Source organism: Scomber scombrus, chromosome 8 (genome assembly GCF_963691925.1).
Source record: "Scomber scombrus chromosome 8, fScoSco1.1, whole genome shotgun sequence".
Lineage (NCBI taxonomy): Eukaryota > Metazoa > Chordata > Actinopteri > Scombriformes > Scombridae > Scomber > Scomber scombrus.
The window spans coordinates 31,027,435-31,050,324 of NC_084977.1; the positions used below are offsets into that span (position 1 = coordinate 31,027,435).

A 22,890-nucleotide genomic window follows, 5' to 3' on the forward strand; every position below is an offset into this window, starting at 1 on the left:
AGTTGTTGGCACTTCTTTTATATGGATGGATTAAATCCGAGACCATGATGAAGCAGTCTGAATTCAAGTGATTTAACTGTTTGTTCAAAAAGTGTATATTAAACTTTTAAACAGAGTGTACAGTTCTGTGTTGTGTGTGTGTGTGTGTGTGTGTGTATGTGTGTGTGTGTGTGTGTGTGTGTGTGTGTGTGTGTGTGTGTGTGTGTGTGTGTGTGTGTGTGTGTGTGTGCATATGAAGGGAAGATGTATGTATGTGAGAGGGCCTCTCAAACAGGCTGGATACTTGTATGCCTGAGGTTGGGATATCTATGAAACATCACAAAAACAAGAACAGTAGTGCAACAGTAGTTTCTGTTTTGTACACACTACCTCTGTACTGTTCAGATCCATGGTTTTTATACACATGTAGCTTTGAAGACACAGAAGTCATGACCTTAAAATCCTGGCTACATCCCTGGTTGGTTTCTGCTGTGTTGTGACGCAGTGATCAAAAGTATTTAAAGGTAAATGTACCCATCAGAATAAATACTTGCAGTGCAGATGACAAGATCGCTTAAGTTATCATCATCCTTCAAATTCTTTAAGTGTAACTTAATGAAATATCTTCTGACCAAACAAAATCATTCTCAGCACAATTGAATTAAAATGAGTCTGTGATTGTAACATCAATGTCTTGTTGTTGTTATCTAATGAAATACCTTCCCTCCAAACAAAATCATACTCATGCCTAATTTACTTGAAATGAGCCTGTGGTTTTATCAATTTTTTCTTTTCTCATTGTTGCTTGTTTTTGTATTTTCTTTGTCTTTTGCCCCCCTTCTGCTTCTTTCGCTCTTCTCTCTTCTTATTTGGTTGATATGTTTTGGTGATTTTTTATACCAAAGGGGAGGATTTTATATAAGCTGCTTGGGCTTCTTTTCCTGTCCTGCACAGTCATTTGCCATTGTACTATGAAATATAATGTTTTATTATTGTGCATATGAATTAAAAAATAAATACATGGGGTACATGTACACATGTGATTGGGATCTCTATGAAACAACATGAAAACAAGAACAGTCATTGCAATACTTTCTGTTTTCTACACTTTTGAGTTCACTACCTCTCTGCCGTTCAGATGCATGGCTTTTAGGCACGTAGCTACCATTGAAGACACAAGTCATGACCTTAGTATTGCAGTTAACCACAGTTTGCATGTTTCTGAGTCAACTTATTCAGGATGTGAGAAAGTGTAACTCTCCAAAGTTATGCTGAGAAAATGTTTAACTCATAAAGCAATGAGAGTGGTGTTTATGTACCACAGTTAGATGTAACCTAATATATCCCTGAAGATGTGAGGGAAAACATTATATGAATTTATATAAATGTTTGTGTGAACTTCTGAAAGATTAAAACATTCTTAGTGACAGGTAGGGATGGGAATTGATCAGATTGTATTGATACCAATGCCATTATTAATTCGTCTGATTCTGAAAAAAAGTTGGCCTACACAGGTTTTCAGTGACAATGTAACTGTTATGTTATTGTCTCTACTGTTCATCAATAACCTTTATGTTGATCAGAGGTCTTTTTCTACTTGTGTGCTTTGTGACTGAGCTGCAGAGCTGCAAGTGGAGCAGCTGTTGTCTAAACAAGCATAAACTCTGGTTTCAAGCTACTCTTTAAGTACTTCTGTAAAAAATTATGACTTAATAAGAAACCATCAAAGTTCATAGAGGCACAGAAATTATTTATTAAGATTTTACAGTCAATAACATCTCATACATTTGATTGACAGTGATCTGACAATTGAAATCAGGGAATTTGTGCAAAATGTAATCCATATAAATCCAAAATGTGCAAGAACAAGAGATTTTTGGTCGTAATTAAAAATAAAAAAGTTAGTTATTGTTATGATTATATAATTACAGTAATAACATTTTGCATTATAATAATTATATTGGGATAAATCAGGCCATAATTAAACTCAACACAATTTAAAAATCTAATTTAAAAAAGTTAAAATCAAAAGTTTTAATGTGACAATGAACCAAAGTTACATGGAGATAACAAAAGGGAAACATCAAATATTAAAATATCAATCAACAATCTTCATCTCAAGGCATTTCTAAATCAATTTTTTCACAGACTAATGATTATCCTCAGTGTTTATCTGAGCTGCAGAGGCTGTAGACAACTATGACCAGAAGATTTGAAATACAAACATTTTTTTCCTCTTTGTATTCCTCATCAAGAAATGTTGAAGATATAAATAACATTTTCAGTGAATTATCTGGTCTGCCAACAGGAATAAAATCTCCTGGTTAAATGAATAGTATATTTTCAAATTACTGTATATATCATTTTTGGATTTGTAGACATGAATCAATAGATTAAATTTCGTGGCTATTTTATGAACTGCTGTGAGATTGGGTTGTGCAGGCGCACTGATCGTTGGAGAACGAGAACGGCCTGACACACACTACACATGAGCTATTTTGTTAGTTTCTCTTTGCTCTAATGGAAGATAAGGGTAGTGAGTCCAAACAGCAAAGTCATCACATTCAGTTTGACAGACCAGGCTGAGTTACAGAAGTTACTACCACAACATTTTGTTGGCTTAACGATCTTGCCACCAGTACCAGGGACGAGGTTCTCCAAGTGAGAAAGAACTTCACAATAGTTTGCAGAGACACATGCATATTTATAAAATCTTCTACCCTGGTCGTCATCCGCTGTGGACAACAATAATCAGTGTTAGAATAAAAATTTGAAGGCACCAATAATGTATTTTGAGACACAACATTATCATGAAAGCTTACCAGTTGAGCTAACGCAGCGGTCCATCTGTCCAAAACACTGTGCTGTACTCCTACACTGACTGTTAAAATTCATCTTTTCATCAAGACAGCCAAAACAAGTCAGGTTGTTTTCCTTCTGAAGATCAGGGTCTGAAACAGAACAGGAGACATGACAGAAACTGTACAAGACACAGAGTGACTTATTGTTCTTCACTGTGACCAACATTAGACTGATACTACATGTGAATGTGATTTAGTGTCTTTAAAAAGGGAAACCTTTCTCTTTACTTACAAGGCATGGCTACACTGTTGCAGCCATCTTTGTTACACACATGAACAGATGCAAATAGAGCTCCACTTCCATCATTGATTGAATAAGTGTGCTTTCCTTCACTGAAAAAGGAGGATGGCTCACACATCCTCCTGGCGGCCTTAACGATATCCCCATTCTGATATCCTGTAAAATTAAACACAGACCAAACATTATAATAGTAGAAATCCCATTTACTGTCCCATTTTTATTAACTGAATAAGTGAATGACATTAAGGAACAATCAGATTTACTTTTATACTTTACAGATACCTTGTATGGCAAGACTTGCACACCGCTGAGTAGCGTTACATGGACGTAACTCCAGATTTCCCTCTAAACCCTGATAACACTGAAGAGCTTCAGCTGCAAGTTATGAAATAAATCAGGGTGAGTTAAACAATCAGCATGAATCCTGTTTGTCATATAAGTAAACTGAATAAATTGTCCCCATAAAAGATGTTTCTTCATTATGTTGATAACAAATATAATCTGTGCAGCATTATATTTCTTTTTAAAGATATTTACTGTTGCAAATTAGTCTTGTGTTTTTATGTTAGTTTGGAGATTTATTTTTTTTGTTTTGAGCAGTGTATATTATATAACAAACACATAATTACTGATGATGAACCTGAACTAGAACAAAAGTCAGCAGCTGGCAGACAAACAGCAGAGGTAAAAAGTGAGGAGAATGATGAACTACCTGACATGACAGGTACCTGCAGAAATGCTGTTTTAAGAGTGAGTGAGGTTACCTGTGCTGGAGAGAGTCCAGATGAGAGTGAGAGACAGGATCAGCTTCATCATGGTGAGGAAATTTGCAGATTACAGGAAACTCTTTATACAGTGAATCTGTGTTTAAAGAGAGGAAGTGACTGGACACATTTGAATACCAAACTGAACAGAACAAAGTCCAACAAGCCATTGTTGAAAGTGAGAGGTGATGTAACAAATGACACAAAAAAAAAACATAAAACAGCAGGTAGTGATAAACATTTGCCCAATTTGCTTTCGGATTCTTGAACTACTGTAAGTCACCACATTAAATTGTACAATGTTGGAAGAAAATAAATGATCAAAAAGAAAAGTCAAATAAATATTGGATCATAAAATGTGGTGGATATTCAGTAGTGAAAGTCTGATACTAATAACACCTACACCTCAGTACACAAGTAAGGTTCACTAAAACTGAATACAATTATAATAAATGCAGGCTGCAATCTGAGGATGAAGAAAAGATTATTTATTTTTGGATGCATCAGAAAAATAACAGCTGAACAAAGAAGATGAATTGAATAGAAGATCCAACCTAAACTGATCTGCAAAAGCAGGATTTAAATACTGACAGAACTAATAATAGAATGAGGAAGATGTGATTTAACACAATGGCAGGCTGGGAGTTAACCGGCTGGGAAGACACTGGGAGCAGGACAGGGCTGACGAGACTGATACAGGACAGGTGTGAAGGTAACAGCAAGCTGGGGAGAAAAACTGAGGGCAGGGCTAATGAACAGGATGCAGAGCAGGTGTGAAGGGACAACTGGGCTGGAGAAGAGTGCACGAGTATAAAAGAGAAACACAGAGCAAACTGAAAATCAAAACCCAGGAAACACAATTCAAATCAACAAAATAATATAATAACATAATATGAATAACCAAAACCAAATAAGCAGAAGGACTGGACAACAGCAGAATAACACAGGAAACGAAGAGAACAAAAACACAAAATGTCCAAAAACCAACATTCCTATTGTCTATGACAATAATACCTATCATCAATGATATAAAAACATCAATTCCTTCAATGCATTAAAATAATGTATTGAGCATTATATATTATTTTCATAAAACTCACCCAGTCAAAATTCAAGAAGCCAAGTTTGTCAACAGACAGGAACACTTATAACTCCTCCAGTGTTGTGTCTACAGGCTTTACTGCTATTATATAAGGGTCACAAGCCCCACCCACTTGTTAAAATTATCAGTTTGGAGCCCCCACTTTTACCATGATGATAATCAGTACATCAGTTTACCACTCAGTGCTGTTTTCAGAGCACTGTGTCAGCGCTTTGTTATTAAATGCCAAATCAATGATAATCGATTCCACGTTTTCACTGCTACCAAGTGGCATATGTAGATATGGGCGACACAGGCAGTCGACCAGGGTGGCATCTTGCCAGGGGCAGAACTGGGTGCACACACCATCTTCTCAGCAGGGAGAAGCCTGCTAATTAACAAACTAAAAATGAGGGCATCCACTGCAATGTTATTATAAAAAGAAGTTGGGATGTGCAAATGAGCGATAGAAAACCTATCTTTCTCTTTTTTCTTCTTCGTAGCCCGCGACAAGATGCTGCCCAGGCCGGCTGCCCATATTGCCCATATTCAAGATATTCAGAGATTCAATACTTTATTGCTATGTCAACATAGTCGGATAGGAATTTGTTTCGGTGGGTCTCACAAATACACCAACATTCACTCTCAGCCATAGGAGCCGACTTTTGTTTTTGCCCGTGGGTGCTCGCGGTTCCCAACTGGGGGTCGCGACCCATAAATTGCATAATAACGTTTCATATAGTCCTATTTATTTTCCCTGTGCATATCGCATCAATATTTTACAATAAAATAACCTATTTAAATTTAAATCGAAAATGGAATTACACGGCAAACGCTTGACGCGACACAACCGATGGTACTTATGTCACTCAAGCATAATTTCTCTCCCTGCCGATCGTTGATCGTTACAAACTATGTTCTTCGTCTTTGATGCTGCTTCACCATTCCTTCTATCGGGTTCTTGTCTGTTCATATGCAATGTTGCCAAACCTCATGCACAAAACAATTTTAATAAAAAGTCAATAGAAAACATGTGTATTGGCAATTTGGCATCTAGATTTTGTTGTCCAGAACAGTTGTAAGCGTTTGTTGTCATAGAAACGAAGGCAGCAGGAAGAAGTCTCACATTTTCTCGGCTGTCTCATCCCATCATGCACTACGGCTTAGCATTATTACTAATATTATAAATATGTAAACATTTCTTTGATGGACATAAATTAAATATGCCTAAAATGAACCTCAGAATTCATCTCAAAACACAACATTACAAATATAATGCTTGTTTGTATGGATTGTGCTCCTTTATTAAGTAAATGACTACACTTCTCTGCGCACCGTTATGCAAACATATTTTAAATAGAGCTCTATATATCCCAATCGGACGTCTATAATAAGTGTAAGTAGGAACAACGGTAGGAGTTGTTTTAACAGAAAACCGCTAGTCTCGTCCGAAGTACGTGTTTGATTAAAAAAAAAAGTCAGCTGGATCCCGTGGGTGCTCATGAATTCCCGTGGGTCGCCTATGCTCTCAGCATTCTAAGATAAAAACAAGTGCATAAATAAGATGAATAAAATCCAAGTAAGAGTAAAATAAATAGAACATAGAAAGACAGTACTAAGGCACCTGCTGAGGGAGAGCAGCAGCAGCAGCTGTATAAAGTGCATAATGCATGTTAAAGTGCACAATGCGATAAACAATAAACAATTAAAATCATACATAAAACTATTGGCTATTGGGCGCGCAGGTGGTCAAGTTTAGCCGACCCTGGTTTGAATCCCGGTCGGAGGTCCTTTAGTGCATGTCACACCCCCCTCTCTCTCCCCCATGTTTCCTGTCTGTCTACTGCTAAATAAAGGTGTCTATGCCAGAAAAAAGCAAACAATCTGAAGTTTAAAACTATTGGCTATTAAAAAGTCGTACAGCTGGGGGGTACGTGCTGTTCTTAAATCTCGTTGTTCTTGCTTTTATGCTTCTCAGTCTTTTATGAGAGGAGAGAAAGTTCAGTAGGCAGTTAGCTGGGTGGGAGGGGTCCCTTAAAATCTTTAGGCCTCTTTTCTGCAACCTGGCCATATAGATTTCTGAGAGCAATGGAAACTCACACCTAGTGATTTTTGATTTGGTGCGCACCACCTTGTTCAGCTGCTTCTCCTCCTCTACAGTCACATTTCCAAACCAGACAGTTCCAGCATAGGTGAGGATACTCTCCACAGCTGCCCGGTAAAACTGTAGCAATCCTTTTTGCTAGACACCCCACTCTTTTTCAACTGTTTTAAAAAGAATAGTCTCTGGCGAGCTTTCTTTAAAATCATACAGATATTGTCCTTCCATTTCAAGGTGGACATGATGGTCACTCCCAGAAACTTAAAGCTGTGTACCCGCTGCACTTCTATGTTGTTGATTTTCAAAGGTGGGTGGTCCTCATGTTTAGTACGAAAGTCCACGACCATTTCCTTGGTTTTACAACATTGAGTTCCAGATTGTTTACATTGCACCAGTCTAGCAGATATTAGATTTAATTTCTGTACTCTGATTCCTCATTTCTGGTAATTAAAGCCACTACTGTAGTGTCTCTATCTATATCCACCACTGATAAAGACGGAGATAAGGTTTATTGGTTTGAATGATTTACAGAGAATAGTACTTAACAAAGGAATACAGTTGTCTGGGTCACAATGTTGAGTAACATCACTAGAAAGAGGTGAGAAAGATGCATGTGATTGAATGTCATTTCATTTCACATCTGCCCACTGCCAGAAATCTTGGAGTCCTGTTTGACTCAGAATTAAGTTTCATTCCTCCATATCACAAAAATTGTTCAGTCCTGTTATTTACAATTAAGAACAATCTCCAAACTCAAGCCGATGCTCACCCACTCTGACCTGGAAAAAATGATTCATGCTTTCATTTTCTCCCGTTTAGATTACTGCAACTCTCTCCTTTCTGGGTTACCTCAAAAATGTCTCTCCAACTAGTTCAGAACGCAGCAGCTAGGCTTCTTACTGGTTTTAACAGACAACATCACATCACCCCAATCCTTGCTTCTCTTCATTGGCTCCCTGTTTATTTCAGAATTGATTTTAAGATTTTACTGATCACTTTTAAAGCACGTCTGGGTCTAGCTCCAAGCTATATAACGGACATGTTGACTCCATATGAGCCGGCCTGCAGCCTTAGATCCTCGGGTTGGACCCTTTTGGTGGTTCCAAAGTCAAGGCTGAAATCTAGAGGGGGTCGGGCTTTTGCCATCAGGGCCTCTCAGCTTTGGAACCGAGGAAATAAGGCTAGCAGATTCAGTAACTTCTTTCAAATCACTTCTCAAAACTCATTTCTACAGACTAGCTTTTATGTGATGTCGGTTGTTCGTTTTGTTTATTGCTACTATCTTTTATTTAATTTTATTTTTTACTTTGTCTTATTTATTTTTATATATTTTTATATTCTCATTATCTCCTCACTATATTCCATTATCCTCTACCTTCATCCTGTTAATGTCAGTCTTGTTACTGCTCTCTGTGTTGTGTGTCTTGCTTTGTATTGTAATGCTTTTTCCTTGTCTATCAAAGCACTTTGTAAACTCTGTTTTTAAAAGGTGCTATATAAATAAAGTTATTATTATTATTATTATATTCTGTCTTCTTTTTTAAATTTAAGTTGAGAATGAGCCCGTTAAGATGCATCATCTAATAATCATAATAATAATAATCATCTTACAAACACATAAAAACATGAATACTAACAATTTCACAAATACACACACACACACACACACACACACATACACACAAAATACACATCTGTATTGCTCTCGCCTTTCAAAGCACATTGTGTTGCTTTCTGTATGAAATGTGCTCTATAAAGATTTGACCTGCAATGTTATTATAAAAAGAAGACGTGACGTGCAAATCAGCGATAGGAAACCGATCTTTCTCTTTTTTCTTTTGATGAGTAACCCCCTGTATCAACCCAAACAGGATATTGCCCTGGCCAGCTGCCCATGTTGCCCATATCTATATCCACCACTGATAAAGACGGAGATATGGTTTATTGGTTTGAATGATTTACAGAGAATAGTACTTAATAAAGTCTGGGTCACAATGTTGATTAACATCACTAGAAAGAGGTGAGAAGGATGCATGTGGTTGATTCATATGAATTATTAACAGAGAACAGTCAAACTGAAACTGGCTTACAGTCTGTACATGCTCTTAACAATTACAATATTAGTTACTAAGCCAAATACCAAGGCATGTCAAACCCTGAACAAACATTACATGCATGAAAGTGTCTGAACTGTCATCCATAAGGATTACAATATTTGGAACAACTCTGCTCACACCAGACTTGAGCATTCACCCAACTTATGTTTCAATCATGTACATTTCTCATCCACTACATTCCTAAACTGAAGGACTGTGTCTTTCTGCATGTCTACGATGGAAAACCGCTTAATCTGTCAAATCACAGTAACACATGATTAAACCTCCTAATGTTTAAAACCATATATCTGCTGTGAATAGAATTTTATTTCACATATGTTCTGTCTTCTATTTTAAATTTAAGTTGAGAGAGAGCCCGTTAAGATGCATCATCTCATTTTCAAGTGTGTCCTTACACACACACACACAAAAACATGAATATTAACAATTTCCCAAATACAAACACACACACACACACACACACACACACACACACACACACACACACACATAGGGTAACACACACATAAGTGCAAAATGAGCGTTCCACAAGGGTCAGTGTTGGGCCCCCTATTAATTAGCCTATAGCTATATTAATGATCCCCCTCAACAGTGTCCTATGTAGAACTGCTAATGTATGCAGATGATACTGTTGTGTACACACATGCAAGCTCAGCTAAGTTAGTAGCTGCTAAGCTAACAAGTCTATTCGAAAGAATCACACATTGGCTTCATCGATCATGTCTCAAAGGTATGCTTTCTTTAATGATATGGTACATATGTACATGGTACAACCACCTAATGCTAATATTCTCATCAAAGGTGAAAGGATTGATATAGTCACTGATTTTAAAAATCTTGTTGTGACACTGGATCCAAATTTGAACTTGTATGTAAATATGTAAAGAAAAATGGTTAAAATCATAAAGTATGACAAATGTTGGATATATTATAAACAGTCTCTCTTTGGACGCAGCCAAGATATTTATGCATGCCATGATTCTTTATCACATGTTTCACATGTTGGGGGCAGGCTGGAGAAACAGCCATAAGACCTCGAGTCCAAACCAATTCTAAAAACTCTGGACAAAAAGCCAATGCATCTCCATCACTGAATTAAATCATTATGCAGTAAACCTGCTTCTTGGAAGAAGATCCAGCTCTCAATATACAGCACACACAGTTCATTTATTTATTTTAAAACATTTCTTTTTACTGTTGTTTTTAACCCTAACCATTTAATTACATATGTATCCATGTATGCATGCATATGTTTACGTGCTTTTATGTATATGTATGCTATTTTATTGTATAATGTATTTTATATCATTATACATTTATTGCTCTCGCCTTTCGAAGCACATTGTTTTGCTTTCTGTATGAAATGTGCTCTATAAAAAGTTGACCTTGACTTTGACTAATCCGAGCAAAACATACAAGCAGATTTTGTAGTATAAATAAATAATGTCCAACTGGCAAACTACTGGCAAACAAAGTAAAAGACCAGAAACAGACTTTCAGTTTGATATTGCAGTTGGCTGAACTTAAGTCAGCAAAGTCTTAAATCTTCTCATAATGCTTGATGAAGCCACATTGTTCTGTATCACTGTATTATTTAAATTAAGTCCTTGTGTACTGTGACAGGATGAGAAATCATTTGAAATATGAATGGATCATTTACACATGCTTCAAATAAATATTCATTAGTAAATAAAGTGCAATAGACTGCACTAAAGTGTTAAATTAGTGGCTCTACTTGTGTGCAAACCTTTTGAAGGCATGTTTAAAATTGTTCAGTCAAATGTTCAGTGTTGGGTTACAAGTTACATTACAGCATTACCTTCTGAGAAAAGTAACTGGTTAGAGTACTTTTTGCATTACCAAAAATGGAAACCCCTTTGTGATTCCCCAGCAGAAGTGAACTATAGTTCACTAGGGCGGAGTAGCAGCTCTGGTACAGGGAGAGATGCTTTGCTGAACATTTTGGAAAGTGTACAGATATGCTTAGCTCACTGTGAAACTGTGGTGGCACAAATTAGACTATGGTTGGCCGCCACAGTCTATATTATTAAAGAGGAAACACTGTATATGCTTTATGGAACAGGACCCTGGACTCTTATCAAACTAATTACATTTGTAAATGACTGTGGACTGTGGATTCAAGTTATAAGGCTTTGTTTGTTCATGTCGAGATATTGCCATGGTAAAGGCGTTTGATATGACCTCACTATTTTCACAGCACTGCATCACTTCTTAAGGCTGTACTGATCAAATATGAGATTATTGAATATTTTCATGACTTTCCGAGCATGTATAGGCCACCAGAATGTGCTTGTTTTGGAAGAAGAAGAATTCCTTTAGGTACAATAGGGCCTTCACAACCGTCGACATGCATATGACGTGCCACTCACCTTATCATGTAGCTGTCACATTGACTCAGTTGTTCTGTTATGAATTAGTTTCTCTTTATAAAAACTTCTGTTTTGGGTGCAGCACCATAAAACCAATAATGTATAACTTCTGCTGTAAATTATTTTAATGGTCAGAACATTTGGCTGAATAAACTGTTCCTGCTGGGAATCTACGCAACTATCACCTTTCCAGCCATAAACTGATCCAATAACTGATAGGGCAGAAAGGTTGTTCCTTTTTTGATGAACAACGGAGCCATTAGCAGAGATTCACACTACTGCCATGAATTACCGTACCCTCCCCCCCTTTCCAGTTTCCTTTTCTGTCCATGTGCTGCATTCCAGAGTGTAAATAAAAATGCATTTGTAACTCTAAAAAAGGAATGTATTTTTGTGAGTTTTCCAGTGTGTTATCATCTCATACAACAGTCAAGTTTCAGCAAATAAAAGAAAGAAAACCCTTGCATGTTACCAGTATCATAAACTGAGAAAATTAGATCAAAGTACTTTACATTATGTAAGACGAATCAGAATAAATGAATTTAATAGTGAAGTGCAGATGTATGAATGTATACTACAAGATGTAACATAAAAGAGATTTTACATGTGTTACTTTATTTATTGATAATTGGTTTTCCAATGATGTAATAAGAAGTATGGTTCTTTGTTTAATCATATTAATTCTCTGATTTATTGAATGACGCTAACGTGAGATCAAACGTTTATTATGTATTGTGTGTTCTTGTGTTTGTGTTAAGAGGAACCATGCATGGTACAACTTCAGTATTTTAGAAAGGAAAGGAAGTTTTGGAAATTGGCCTGTAGTTATGAGGACAGAAGAGGTGGTTGAACGACTGCATGTTTTAAAGATTGGGGAACATAGCTGGTTTCCAGGCAGCTATTGGTAATAGAGAGGATGCTGGTGCCAATGGTGGCAATAACTTATTTGAGTAATTCAGCATGGGAATGATGTCGACTGAACGGGTGGAGGTCTTCACAGAAGAAATAATATGGTTAATAATAATAAGTTCTCAGAGGAAATGGATAGACTATTACGGGTTAGAGTAATACTAGCTCTAATATCAATTACTTTATCTCTAAAGAAATTCAAGAAATACTTACATTTAGAGATGGGCACTTCAAACAGGGGGTGGGAGTGGAGGAGGTGATAAAATGTAATACATTAAAAATAATTTTAAATGATACTTGCAGTTTATCTTTGTTCTACCTCAGCTCTGCCTTTCTGCATGCTCTCCTTATTTCTTTGATATCACTGTAGTGTTCTTCATCCATAGTGACGTTGAACGCCTCCATGTTTTTATTTTAACTGGGGCAAAACTGTGCCATTGAATAGTGAAACAAGTTCCTCAGTACTCAGATGGTGCAGCCTTGATAACAGTACTGATCGAGACCTCAGTGTAAGCCTCAGCAAACCTAGTGGCGGTGGTGGAATCTAGGATACGGGACCGGAGAAAGGCAGGGCAGACAGGGTTAGGGTTAGGGTTAGGGTTGGATCAGATATGTGAAAGTATTTTATCAGCGTGTTAGAGACAGTGAGTCCAAAAGAGAGAACTAAGTCCAGGGTGGTGTGTCCTTTAATATGGGTTGGGCCAGTTACAGATTGTTGGAGATCAAAAGATTCAAGTAGGTTTACAAAATCACCAGTTATGGCCTCAGAGGGACAGCAAATGTGAATGCTGAAGTCTCTAAGAATGAGAATGTTGTCACATTAGGCAGTAATGTGGAAGAGGAGATCCAAGAATTTGCTGATAAAGTTGATATTAGGTTGAGGGGGTCTGTACACTAGTAGGCAGAAGACTGGAGGGATGCCATCTATCCCAAAAGCTAGAGATTGAAAAGATGTAAAAAGGGCCTATTGGGATAGTGGAGCATTTAAAAGTGAGAATGAAATGATCCATGGGTATGATGATGTTGAATGGATTGTGTAAGCCAACTAGGAATTAAATAATCAGGTATAAATGACTCTCATCTGAGAGAGTAATACAAGTTAGAAAGAAAGACAGCTGATTGGTGGTCTGTGTCAACTCCAACCCGGGGAAGGTGCCAGACTCTCCCGTAAAAACCTGACTCCCTGCCAGTGGCTCGCTCTCTTTTCTCCTTTTCTCCTGCTTGATTGATCATCCATTATCACCTGTTAATTTCCTACGTCTTGTTACTTTGTTTAACATAGTCGAGTGCTCAGTCTTTGAAAGTCCATCATTTTTGTTCCTGTGAGCTGCGTGCATACAAAGCTCAGTTAATACCTCAGCTCAGTTAATTAGACCAGTAATATTCAAGTTAAGTCAACCACAGAAGTTCCTAAATACTTCTACTTTTGATTTTTGAAACCGAACAATGAGCTAAGTTAGTCAAACAGATTCCTTCATCACAACCAACCCTCAAAATCACCATATCGGGCCTGTTAGCCTGTCTGCAGCCACAAGAAGGCCAGCCAACCGGATCTGCTCCGACAGCAAACAAACAGACCACTGACGCGTCCAAATCTCCTGACAAAGTAGGCTGACAAATCTCTCTTATATGACCAGGCTGGTGTGGAAATGAGGAGCTAAATTAAAATATACATTCAAAGTAAATTTTATTCTCAATACTGTTAGGGTAAGTCATAAAGCCTTCATCAAGTTCACCATTCATCATTATCTTTCCATCCATTTAGTTACTGTAGTTATATCCTGTTTTGCTTATGGATTCATATGCATGCTTATTTAATAAACATCATAATTCGATACAATTATGTCATATGGAGGACTGTTTTCTGATGTGATGCACTTTGTTTTCCCAGCAATAGAAACCTACAGACACATGTCCATCATACTGAAGGGGGAAAAAACATTGTATGTCAGCAATTCTGTATGGAGTTCAGATGTCACTTTGATTTCTCAGGAAATGAAATGGAAACTTCTCTCAGTTTGAACAGCAATTTATTTAATCATGAGCATATTTATGTAGGTCTTATGATGTTTTCTGACTTTAGGTGGATTTAGATGATGCTCAGTAATGCTTGGATTAACCTCCTATGGGGCTCCTGGGCAAAAGCGTGTTGTTGGGCTCCTTTTGACCTCCTCCTGTAAACAGCTAAATGATACATTTATAGTCTTTCAAGTCTGCTTCAAAACAACAGTCAGGTTCCCAAATGAACACAGAGGTAGTTTAGTCTCAGTGTAACAATTCCTCCTGTTCATACTGACCATTACAAGATCTCCTCCAAATATGCTAACAATGGAGGTGATGGGGGACAAAAATCCACAGTCGTCATTTTTGGCAAAATGTATTTAATCTAAAGATTATATGAAACGTCAGTTGTCTGAATGTACATACAACACCTGCCTGTTTGTCCTTGGAGAGGGATTCCTTCTCTTTTTTCCTCATTCAAGGGTTTTTTCAAGGGTTTTCCTGCACTAAAATCAAATATCGATGAACAGAGTATGTTGTGTTGCTGTACAAATTATAAAGCATCTTAATGCAAATTTTGTGATTTGTGATATTGGACCATAATAATAAAATTGACATAATAATATTACAATAATGAAAGCAGTTAAATCACTTGAATCCAGACTGCTTCATCATGGTCTCAGATTTAATCCATCCATATAAATGAAGTGCCAACAACTGGCCAGCAGATGGCGCCATTGTAACTGTATCAAAAAGCTTTCAAACAGTGAACCATTTTTCACATCGATTCACGGCTTCAGAAAGTTTTGTTTCCTCCACCACTGCAGACTGGAAGCTTTTATCTAGACAGACAGGAACACTGCTTTACATCCTGGTTTCAACCTACTTTTTAAGTACTTCTATAAATAATTATGACTTAATAAGCAACCATCAAAGTTCAGACAAGCACAGTCAATATTTATTAAGAGTTTACAATCAAAAACGTATCATACATTTGATTAAAAGTCATCAGACAATGTGCGCAAAAGACATTTGGAATCAGGTAATTTGTGTAACATGTAGTCCATATAAATCCAGATTGTTGGTCATAATTAAAATTAAAAGCACAAATAGAATAATTAATTATTATAGTTATCATGATTATATAATTATAGTAGGAATAATTAGAAGTATAGTAATTATACTCAGAATAATGAGGCTATTATTAAGCTCATATTTAAAGATCATATTTAAAAGTTAGACTTAAATTTTGAAAGTGACAATGAACCAAAGTTAAATTGAGAAGTTTACTCAGGGCCCACAAAAAAACTAAATCACAGCAGCACCCTGGTGGTCTAGAGGTTAGAGCGCATGCCACATACTGTAATCGCAGCGTCCAGCCAGGGAGCTATGCTGCTCATTCCTGTCCCTCTCTTTTCCTGTTTCCTGTCGGCATCTCTGCCAGTTGCTGCCTGAGGCCCAAAATAAATCGTAAAAAAAAAAAAAAGGAACTAAATCACCCCGCCCCTGGGATGAGGTGTGAAAAAACACAGGGAAGAGGTTGACACATTACTGGTGGAGGTATAAATGAGGTTTTCAAGTGTAAGTTTTATTCTGAGCAGAGAGGAAGAAGAACGATTATCTTCTAAACATTTCACAACGAATTCAACACATTTTTCTCTATTCTTTTTTAGGTTGATGACCTGGGTGTCTTGAGTTCAAACTCAGTGAGTATTATTAAAATAATTCAAAAATGTTATTTATATGATGCTCATGGTTGATTTTCATTTTGATGTGTTGAAAATGAAGCATTACAGTTCCTTTATATGTTATTATTTATTATCTAAGGATGTCCAGTAACTTCCTCTTTTTAAACACAGGATCACTATATAAAGAGTTTCCTGTAATCTGCAGATTTCCTCATCATGATGAAGCTGATCCTGTCTCTCACTCTCATCTGGACTCTCTCCAGCACAGGTAACCTCACTCACTGTGGTACAAAAAATATTGCTGTTGAATATTTGTAAAAAACAGTTACGTTTTCTGTATAATGTAATTTTCTAAGAGTCTGTGTTGCTCTTTTGTCATTTCCAAGTCTGCTATTCCTGCATTTATCCAGTGTTTCTTCATCTAATGTGCAACCCAGCCAAATGCTGCTTTTGAGCTTAAACATAAAGTCCTCCTCCAAGTCATCACAGGTAGCAGAGAGACTAATTTCACATGGCAATGTATACGAATATTATCTAAAGAGGTTAATGGGAGGACATGAGAAATAAATGTTTCACAAAATGTTCTCCAAAACTGAGTACAGACTCAGTTTTGTGGTTATAAAAAAGGGAAATAACACCTAAACCCCTCACATTTAAAACTATTTTTACTCATCAAATTGTTTCCTATCATCAGTTGACTTTGCATTATTGGCCACAAGAAAAAGAAAAAAATGTCATGGTACATTTTTAGAAAGAAAGATAATGTAGATGTCACCATGACAGAAAACTGTGCACCTAAATGCTGCAGCCATTGATTTGATGACTGATTTCTGATTCTTGACATTTTTGATAACAATTTATTGGATTGACTTTTGACTCTCCTCAGATTAACTTTGCTTACTGTATTTATGTTAATATAACAAACAGGATTCATGCTGATTGTTCAACTTTACATCTTTTATTTCATGAATTGCAGCTGAAGTTCTCAAGTGTTTCGTTGGTGAAGGGAGTAGCAGCAGCTCCCAAACCTGTGAGGCTGGTGAAATCTGTGCAGCTGTTGCCAGAAAAGGTAACTGTAAAGATCTGATTATTTATTTAGTCTCAATTAGTTTTGTGTCAAAGACTTAATTTGTTTTATTTATTTTTTTATTGCAGTGGATGGGAAGAAAACATCTGCAAAGTGTGTGCCGCCCTCCCTTTTCAGTGTAGGAAACCACACACTTTCACTCAATATTGGTGATGGCTCTGTGACTGCAGCTGTTCGTGTGTGCGACAAAGATGACTGCAACAATCAAACCATACCTTGTAAGTAAAGAGAAAGGTTTCCCTTTTTAAAGACACTAAATCACATTCTCATGTAGTATCAGTCTAATGTTGGTCACAGTGAAGAACAATAAGTCACTTTGTGTCTTGTACAGTTTCTGTCATGTCTCCTGTTCTGTTTCAGACCCTGGTGATCAGGAGAAAAACAACCTGAAGTGTTACACCTGTGATGATAAATCACCTCCTGTGTGTAACAAGACAGTACAGTGTGAGGGAGTGCAGGACCGCTGCATTAATGGAATTAATGGTGAGCCCTCATGATCATTTTATGCCTCAAAGAACATTATTGCTGGCTTGAAGTGTCAATTTCATGCTGTTTCAATCTGAAAAGTTTTTAAAATCTGTGGTCTAACAATGATTTTGTCATCCACAGCGACATCTGCAGGAAAATATGCTTTCTTTGGATGTGTCTCTGAAAACCTCTGCAATGCTGCACGCTTGGAGTTCCTTATGGCTGATAAAGGCCTTGATCAACCAAAATGTTGTAAAGGCAACTTGTGTAACTCAGCCTGGTCTGTCCAACTGAATGTGATCCCTTTGCTGTTTGGACTCTTTACCCTAATCTTATATTAGAACAAAGAGAATCTAACAAAACTGCAAAAGGACATGCGTAGTGTGTGTGAATAAGCCAAATACATCTATCATCATTTAGACTGTTAGAAATCTTTTTAAGTTTTTAATGTTTTAGCTTGGTTGATAATTATTTTAGCCATAACTGTAGCATCCCAGTCAATATATATATATATATGATTGCAGGTATTTGGCAAATAATTTAGTGTTTATGAAAATGTATCCAGATTTATGCTATTGGTGATGCATTCACTTCATAAATCATGACACACTGCTCTGCCCTACATGAAAATATGTGAGCTGCTTTTAATATTATAAAACTATAAGTATCGGTAACATCTGCAATTTATGCCCTGCGTTACTCGGTATCTGATCGAAACCAAATTTTGCAATATCACCCACCTTTACCATCCACCTATGTTGGCCTATGTTGTTTTTTTCTATCAGAGAACCATGATTTCTTTGTGCTTTTTTTAACACTTGCTTGATTTTGAGAAATAAACCTTAAGAAACACATAACTTTGAATGGACAATGGACTTCTTTTGCCTGCGTACACCACATGTCTATGGTGTGTAACAATGTGTTGAGTCTGTTGTGATGTCTCAAAGATAATTGTTACTCTTAACTTAAAAAGTGACCCAGAAGAAATGTATTTTCTTCCACAACATATCTACATCCACTTACACCTCGAAAATGAAGTGCCAACCTCTTCACTGCTTTTTTAAAAGCCCAAGCGCACAGTTTCACTTATCTACATAATACACACACACACACACACACACACACACACACACACACACACACACACACACACACACACACACACACACACACACACACACACACACACACACACACACAGGATACACAGTATAAAGGAAGGATGGAGGATTGATTATAAAACAAATGACATTATATTCATGTTTAACATATTAACAGTGACAATTATGAATAAATGCAGAATATGAAATGCATAAGCAGCCACTCACCTCATCATGTAGCTCAGTTGTTCACTAATGACTTTATTAACACTTCTGCTTTGGGTGCAGCAACATAAAATCAGTAATGTATAACCTCTGCTGTAAATTTTGTTATAAGGAGAACTGTCAGTCAGTCAGCTTCCCAAATGAGCACAGAGATATGTTAGTCTTACTGTAATCATTCCTTCTGTTCATACTGATCATTACAAGATCTCCTCCATATAGGCTTACAATGGAAATGATGGGGGACAAAATCCACAGTTGTCATTTTTGGCAAACATGTATTTAAGTCTATCTGAGGATAATATGAAATGTCAGCTGTCTGGCTGTACATACAACACCTGCCTGTTTGTCCTGGGAGAGGGATTATTTTCCTTGTTCCATTTTTAAGGGTTTTTACCTAATTCAAATTAAGTCTCTATGGAAAGAGGATGTCATGTTGCTGTATAGGCTGTCAAACATCCTGATGCAAATGTGTGATGTGTCATATTGGGCTATAATAATAATATTGACATGACTTCATAACAAGACACACAGTTACAAGGCAAAAGCAGTGATCTTACATCCACAATTTTGGACTAAAATGATCAAACTAATCATTTGACCCTTCTTCATTTCACATTCCCCCTTTTATATTTTTAATCACAGTCCATACTTAATTGCCACAAAACCCAACGTATCATTGCATGGAGAGGTCATTAGGACTTACAATGCATGGTAATATGGATTCAATCTTGTGTAACTGAAAAAACTACAGTAAAAAACGGTGTATAAGACGCAGCTTTAACGCAATATTTTTTTCATTTAAAAGTGAAGTGCATCTTGTACACCGTTGTGTCCTATTCACCAGTAAAATACAGAGAGAGTTTGGATCTGGATATTTATTATAGGTATGTAAAAGGCCATCCACACTAAGAATGATAATTATAACAATAATTATAACTATAAACATTAGTACCTTATGAAAATAGACTATTGATGATCCGTTAATCTTGTATGTTGTACAGAAAAATGACTGTGTGTTGATCAGAAGTATTTCAGACACTAGTTGCTGTGATGATTCAGTATTTACAAACCAAATTGATGTTGAAGTGCGATATGCAAAAGCATCAGCACACTCGGGTTCAGTAGTCTACTTACGCACAGCGACTCAGTGAGCACACAGCTACACTGTATTAAATATGTAAAGTTACTGTGTACTTTTAAAAGGTTGAATTGAAACTCAGCCTAACCCGAACCCAGAGTTAATATACTGGTCCAGTTCAGGTGTAATATGTGTGTGTTCCATCTTGTGTAGCTGAAAAAAACACCTTAAAAAAACGGTGTATGACGCAGCTTTAACGCACATTTTTTTCATTTAAAAGTGAGGTGCGACCGTTGTGTCCTATTCACCAGTAAAATACAGAGAGAGTTTGGATCTGGATATTTATTATAGGTATGTAGAAGGCCATCCAGACTAAGAATGATAACTATAACAATAATTATAACTATAAACATCAGCACCTAATGAAAATAGACTATTGATGATCCGTTAATCTTGTATGTTGTACTGTACAGAAAAATGATTGTGTGTTGATCTGAAGTATTTCAGACACTAGTTGCTGTGATGATTCAGTATTTACAAACCAAACTGATGTTGAAGCACAATATGCAAAAGCTATTTACGCACAGAGACGGCTATGCTGCAGTTTTCGGGACTCAGTGAGCACACAGCTACACACTGTATTAAATATGTAAAGTTACTGTATTCAGCCTAACCCGAACCCAGTCAAAGTTAATATTCAGGTCCAGTTCAGGTGTAATATGTGTGTTTTAATTGTGTTTCAAATAAGAATAAATAGAGATGGTTTTGGAGTATAATATGTGTTTATAAATGAATAACTACTGGTGCATTCAAATAAACAAGCCTTTAATAAAAAAGTGTTTTCCCAGCATGAGACCCCCCAAAATAGACTGTGTCTTATACACAGGTGCGACTAACTAACAATAAACACACCTGGGAGTAGTTGGGAAGTGACATACCGACAGTCAAAGGTCAGTCAACAGGGTCAGATTGCCTCGATACTAAACTACTTTCAAAGTCACTTACTTGGAGTTGTTTATTTTCCTCTTGACAAATGCCGGCAAGATTTTGACTCCTACATAAATAGTCATAACCTTTGTGATGGTCAATTTTTCAAATGGTTAGTGGCATTAGAAAGTAATTATTATAAGAAATGTGATTTGACTTTAGCTCCAGTTGATCTAAATAGAACAACATGTGGGTAAAATGTTGGCATAGCGCACAGATAGCAGAGTGACAGAGTTAGATCAGGCTATACAGCTTGTGAAATATTATCCAGTGAGCACAGGGATAACCAGACAAAGCAAGCATGTGGAAGTGGAGCACATGGAAGTGATCAATATGTCATCAATATAAGTGGTTGTGAGGTTGACATCTCTGCAGTGTAGCATGCAATCGTTTTGGGTCAAGCAGGCTGAATTTCCAAATCCTCCAAAACTGAGTGGTTGGTAGATTTATGCTGTGAGAGCAATGAGCAGGCCAGACCTTAAAGACACACCACTGGTTGCTGCAGAGTTGGGACTGTTTGTGGACAGATCATTATCCATAGATCAAAATGCTAAAAAAAAACTGGTTATGCTGTAGTAACACAACATGAAACATTGAAAGCAGAACCACTCCTCACACACTTTTTGCACAAGACACAGAATTGAAAGCATGAAATCTTCCCTTTAGCAACGGCGAAAGCAGCCACTATCTATACGGATAGTAGGTAGGCTTTCCGGGTGGTCAATCATTTTGGGACATTGTGGAAAAAAACAGTTTCTAGCTGCGACAGGGTTTTTACTTCATTCAAATCAAGTTTCTATGGAAAGAGGATGTTATATTGCCGTACAGACTGTAAAGCATCCTGATGCAAATTTGTGGAGTGTGATATTGGGCTATAATAGTTATATTGACACGACTTCATTTGACTTAGTATATCTTTCACAGTTAGTCATTCTAATACAAAATTCTGTTTTTTCATCTGCAGTGGAAGAATTTCAACAAAAACAGAGAATTTCACACTAAAAAGACTTGAAATATATTGACTTGATTGACTCATTTAGACAGCTGAAACTTTGTATAACCTTCAAATAAACTAAAAGTCTAAAAGTACATTTTTGCACAGAAGGAGGACTGTGGGTTTTGTCCCTAGACACTTACATTGTTAGTATATTATGAAGGGATCTTCTCATGGCGAAAATGAACAGGAGGAATGATTACTGCAAGGACAGTATGTATTAGTGCTCATTTGGGCTCAATAACAGATTTAAAGCCATTGAAAAGGTTGACGTACACTTCTGGTTGTGTCAGTCACAATAAAGCAATAAAGCACATTTCTGACTCATCAGTGATGCTCAGTGTTCAGAGGTGCAACAGATAAGTGATGTTAATCTCAAAGCAGATTACTTAAGCCTTGTGTCTCACTTAAAAAATGTTCCTTTGAGTTCCTTAGGAACAAAAATGTTGGTGTCAAAGGACTGCAATACAAAATATTATACATCAATATGATTTTCTACTTTCAATAAATTATTTTTATTAACCAACATCAGTCCTGATATTTTTTATCACAGTCTGGGATATGTCAATGATTGCAACAACATTGGTTTTGATGCATTATTATTTAGGGACAAAATGTCCCCATTGAAACTCATTATAACTACATGTTTTGTTGGTGTGGGTGTCAGAGGGTGTGTTATTCATATGTGTATTGAAAAATAAACGTGTGTGTGTGTGTGTGTGTGTGTGTGTGTGTGTGTGTGTGTGTGTGTGTGTGTGTGTGTGTGTGTGTGTGTGTGTGTGTGTGTGTGTGTATATGTAAATGTGTGGCTGTGCAGAT

At 36.8% G+C, this 22,890-nt stretch overlaps 1 protein-coding gene across 1 annotated transcript in view; it reads right to left on the reverse strand.

The window, feature by feature from the left end:
- Positions 1–22,890, reverse strand: part of LOC133984407 (uncharacterized) — a 75,954-nt gene that overhangs the window by 42,788 nt on the left and 10,276 nt on the right. The gene's annotated exons all lie outside the window — the stretch shown is intronic.